We start from the raw sequence: 6,090 nt of genomic DNA, 5'->3' as shown, positions 1-6,090 counted from the left end.
TGTCCGCATGAGGTCGAACATTATGTTCCTGTATATATGTGGAGAAATGTGTCAGCCACTGGACTGCATTAAATTAATTCAAAATAATTTACTCATCCTGTTGCAAACACAATTTTCTTCTTCGCAACACAAAATATGGTATGCAGAAGGACTGTACTATTCACTTTCATTGTATGTCAATAAAAAGCTGCAAGGCTATCATTCCCTATCATAAGGGTGAGTATAAATGGTGAGAGAAATTATTATTTTTGTATTTTACTGTTCCTTTAAGAAAAACAAATACAACGCAAACAATGTATGGCCGAGCCAATACTTAACCTAATAGCAGTATGCGATTTCCAGTCAATACAGTAACCGCAGTAATTCATGGAAATGTTCAGCCATGTGTGACGGCCAGTCTTTTTAAATATAATATTTTGGTTTGTAAGATGAGTTCATGTTTTTTGGGTGTGTCTGCCTGAGTAATATAGCAGAGGCTTCTGTTTTAGGCCTCGAACGCAGAGCACAATGTTGTGTGCGTGTGTGTGTATGCATACGATCACATGAGGAAATTCATCGCTGTGACACCCAGTGGGAGAAGAAAGGTTTTGTGTCGTGTTTGTGTGCATGCATTTGTGTGCATATAATATCTGAGGAGTAAGGATTGATGGTGAATGTTTAGATAAAGGGAGAGAAACGTGATGGAGTCACTTCGAGAAAGTACGATTTTAGTCGTAGGCATGAACGGAAGTAAAAGATACCGAGAGAGGGCCCCTTATGGTTATCCCCTGGGTGTTTCCGTTGTTCTCTCACGGGAACATATGGGCTATTGTCTGGAAATATAGAGGGGCACGTTTAGGGTACCGAACATTCTTTGTACATCCACTTAAAACTGCAATGCAAAGAGAAATAAAAGATTCAGAGGCTTACGGATATATTCGATATATGTATAGTCTCATTACAATATTAACAAAATAATATGTGAATCTATGTGCTTGTGATGTTTAATCTGGTCTTGTGACCTTCAGATGACTCTGTTATGGTGTTCACCTAAGATTCCACTCACCCCTGCGTTTGCTAAAGACAGATAATACTCACTTTTTTTTTTTTTTTTTTTTTTTGCAAAACCTTTGAGAGAGAGAGACTCCATTTCTAATGCACAAAATGTCCTGACGGTTACAGTGATGTAACAGGTCATAACCTCTCATTGACTACAAAGATCGCGTTGGAATGTGTGAGGATCAGGAATGCTTCTTCATTTTAGGTCAAAGGTCAAGGGCAGCCAGCTAATCGGGGTTCTGCATGGAAATCATATAAAACATGCCTTAAAATACTTTTTTTAAAGCTATAAATTACTAAAAAATATATATATCCGCAAAACACTGTAAACAGCAATTGTAGGCTATTATTACAGTATGCTTTTGTATATGCTTTAATGTTGTGCAACACAAGGAGTTTTTTGTCATATTCATAGTTAGCATTTAGATTAATAGTAAATGCAATTTTTGAATTTAACCCTTTATCGTTCCTGAAAAATTTGCCCTAAAACGCCTAAAAAAGGCATACCCAAAATAAATTGCATGCTGTTCTTGAACCATTTGGGGTATATGCATGGTTTTGGTCTCTTTTGAAAGGGGACACTTTGAGGTTTGTTCCTAAACAGTCAGAATCACTGTAAGTCTTACTGGTATTGAGTAATAGAACTTTGAACACACTAAAAAAAAAGGAGAAAAATAACTTTCTGCCTACATTTCTTTTTTTTTCTTTCTTTTTTTTTTTTGTAAACAGATGCCTGCAGATAGCTGAGAGCTATAGCTGGAAAACACAATGGGATCACAGCATGAAGCCGTACCAAGCCCAATTTAAAATTTGATTACAGTTGTGTAAAATTAGATCAAACTGGGGTTACACTTTATTTTAAGGTATCCTTGTTACTGTGAAATTGCAAAAAATCTTTTGTTGACTCAACTCATATTTTGTTTATTTTTTTGCTTGGGCTTTTTGAGTTTTACTTTTTTTGGAAAAGTCTATCTGACAAATTATAAAGTAATCTGATTAAATTAAGTTATGAAAACTTCACTGTAGATTAACTTAAATTGGATAGTTAAGAAATCTTCACTTACTGTAGCAACAAATCAATATTGACTGTATTAGCACTATTAATTTGTAAATTACATTTGATTTAGAGTAAAATGTCAAATTAAAATCACAGCAACACATATTTTAATACACAATTGCATTTATTGCAATAACAAACACCTAAAATCAACCACAAAGCTATCTTACGCCTCACTCAATGTATGGCTTATGCTTGCCTCAGTTTCCAAATAAAGCAATAAGAGCATATATCACCAAGCTGGATTAATTTGCTGTAAAAAAAATAATTTAACAAGCTCACCCCACAACATACATTATAGAAACGTCCTTTGTTCAGAACTTTCCTTTCAAAAAGAAACAATGAAGATTGTTAAAGACCCCTGAATTGACTTTTTAAACTCATCAATGTGAACTCTCTCAAGCTTCAACAAATGTATCAATGAAAATAAACGCCACTCAAAACAAAACAAAAAAGAAAGCAGAGGTTGTATGCGCCAGTGTTTCCTCACTGCATTTTTTTTCCAGGCCATGAATCTTTGCTGTGCATAGCTCTCCCTACCAACCTTCATACAAATTTTGATGGATCACCTCCAAGGTGTATCGTAGCTCTTTGGGATAGTCAATGTACAAAGCATAAAGGAGTCCGAACAGTGTGTCAAAAGCATTTTGAACATCTTGGAGATCCAAAACCACAATCTCCTCCTCCAGTATCACAGCCACATCCACAACATCATCTGGGAAGACACTCGTGTCTGGTGTCCTCACTCACGGTCAAGATGTCCACACTAACCCTGCAAACAATGTCTTGCATCATCAATAGGCTGAAAAGAATGAGAGAGAAAAAACTCAGCGGTGGACTATAACTTTCATTAATACTGCATAAAACAGACAATACCTAAACATTTAAGGAATTCATTGGCATTTTCCCTGCATTTATTTCCAGGAGTAAATATTGAATTATGTTGTTCACGCAACAGTTTACATCAGCGGCTTGAACACTGAACAGTATATGTGTTTGCGTGGACAGCTGTTTTTTTTTTTTTTTTCTGAATGTAATCATTCTTGTTGATGATTCAGAACATAAGATTTACACTAAATAATTGGATTGATGTGTCTGATTGTTGGATGAAATCGGAATTATAATATATATTGGAAAATAACTGACATAAGTGCAATATTTTGTGTTTCTGTGACAGTGACACATATTTTGATGTGAAAAATGAGAATACAGGAATTTACAGAATACTTGAATAGCTCTATTTGGAGAGAAATAATCATTCTAGTTATCTAGTAATTATCTAAAAAATAATTACATCTGAATTTCTTCATTTTTAAACCAATCAAGCTCTAATTTTGGCTGAAAACTGCAGGGAGTCCTTAAAGCTTTCTCCTTTGTTGGCATTTATTACAAACCATGCTGCACTGCAACATTAAACACACCGGATCCTGAGCGAATCGCGTGAACACACAAGATCCTCCTGAGTGCATTACTCACATTCAAAGATCATGCTGGAATGTGCGAGGAACATAGAATGTTACTTCATTTTAGGACAAAGGTCAAGGGCAGCCATCCAATCGGGATTCTGCATGGAAATCATATAAAAACATGATTAATGTTTTTAAAAGCCTTAAAATATTTTTACAAAAAAATAAATAAAAAGATGCTATAAACAATTAAATGTTATCAGCAATACACTTTGTAAACAGCAATAGTTGTTTGTAGGGTTTATAGTTAGCATTTAGATTAATACGTAAATTAAATTAATATCACGGTTCGCAGGTCTGTAGATTCATTCTTGTCTTCTGTGATTTGTGTGTGTGTGTGTGTCACCTGTGTTGCTGGGAAACCTTGATCGCTGATTAACAATCAGCTTCGTCTGCGGCTCGTCACCCTTTGCTATAGGCCAGGGATGGGCAACTTCGGTCATGGAGGGCCACTGTCCTACAGAGTTTAGCTCCAACCCTGAAAAAATCACCTGCCTGTAATTTTCTAGTAATCCTGAGGACCTTGATTAGCTTGTTCAGGTGTGTTTGATTAGGGTTGAAGCTAAACTCTGTAGGACAGTGGCCCTCCAGGACCGAAGTTGCCCATCCCTGCTATAGGCCTATTGATTCAGTGTTTGTTCATTACTTGTCGGTTCGTCTTGTGCTTACTGTTTGTTCTCTGTTAGTGTCTCAGATTCTCCTGTTTCCTGGGCTCCAGTTTGCCTGCTGCTTGTGGAATTGTTCCTGCCCGCGAAGGACTTTACTTTTGATTTTAGGAATATTTTACTGACTTTGGGTTTCTGCCTTGGTGGATGGTCTATTTTGGATTTCTGCTGGAAATTCATCCTCACTGCCCACTGTAGTCCCTGTGCTACCGAGGATTTTCCATCTGCACCCACGACACTCAAACTCTCTCTGTATCTGTTCACTTATCTTCCATTAAATGTCTTGTGCACTTGCAAGTGAATCCCGTGTTTGTTGTGTAAAATGAGGTAAAACTGAGGTTACATTTTTATTTTAAGGTATCCTTGTTACTGTGTAATTACAGTAAGTAATTTTAAGTAGACTATAGTACTTAGTATAGGGTTTGGTTATGGGCTAGTTATTGCTAATGGTTTATGTAGGCTACTGTTATAGTAAGTAGCCTACATGTAACATAGGCTTAGTCCTACTACAAGGGATTGTAAAATAGTGTTACCAAAATTGGTTAGAATTTTTAGTCTGTTAATTGACCCTTATTTAGTAATGAAAATATTTTCTTAGATTAGTCCAAAAGGGAAACCGAAAGAGAAAATCTTCTACATCTTTGTTCATAAATTGCACAGCGAAAAAAGGCATTTGATTACCTAGAGAAAGTGTGGATCACAGCGGGGAAAAAAGGAAAATGAAACGGGTTTCAGCCTCAGATTCTACTCTTACAAATACTTAAAGAATCTGCTGCATTTGTTTTTGTCACAATTAAATTCATACATTTAATAAGTATGCTATAGGCTACCCTGGATTGTTCGTGTACGACAGTCATCTCTTGTTTTTGATTTGAGATTTGAAAATAATAAAAGGCATATCGTTTTGTAACAATCTGATGTGCCTGTTGCTCGGTAGAAAGGTATAAATAAAGTAAATAATACTATTAAAACCTTTTTCGACAGAGGAGATTGTGAGTTTGAGATTCCCTTCAGTCCGAGCCACTGACTGTAGGCTACAAGGTGAGCTTAATTTACAGATGAGGTACGTTAGCGCTTATGAAAAGACATAATAGCAATACTATAAATAAAGTAAAGCAAAAAAAGTTGATAAAATTCGACAAATATGAAAGTCAGTAGGTTATAGCTAACGGTTAAAACTATTTAACAAGCTAAATACTGTTGGTTTGAGTGAACCTGCAATTGACGCGGCAATAGCTAAATAAAATAGCCACGCGCCATATGCCCGAATTAAGGAAACATCGCAAATTCACAATAAACATGTATACACACGCACAATTTTATACTATACATCTATACATAACAGCACTCATATCGACATATTGAATAAGTGTTGTTGTGCTGCTCCTCGCGGCAGTGCGGTCCCATGGTGTAATGGTTAGCACTCTGGACTTTGAATCCAGCGATCCGAGTTCAAATCTCGGTGGGACCTCGTCCTTTTGAAAATGCAGAAAAAGCCACAGTAGTCGAAGATTGAAAACAAATGCTATGTCGTGTTGAATTAGAAAACTCAAGGTTAAAGCATCAGCTTTGTACCTTCATAAAAATCATAATAATAATAATATTATATTTAATTTACTGATGAGGATGGACTGGTTTTGATATTTGATAGCTGCCTATTTAAGTCATCAAAATCTGTGACAGTAAAATCAATTCACATCAGCACAACAGCCCATCAGTTGATTCCTTGTTGCAATGGCCATTCTTTTTTGTCACAGTAAGACTATGTGTATAAATATGAAATATATATATATATATATATATTTTGTTGTTGCTCTGTTACCAGATTGAAGATGTAAAAATTTTTAAAATGTCCAAAATAATT

The sequence above is a fragment of the Squalius cephalus genome, assembly GCF_949319135.1.
Source record: "Squalius cephalus genome assembly, chromosome: 10".
NCBI lineage: Eukaryota > Metazoa > Chordata > Actinopteri > Cypriniformes > Leuciscidae > Squalius > Squalius cephalus.
This window is presented reverse-complemented; position numbering follows the sequence as displayed.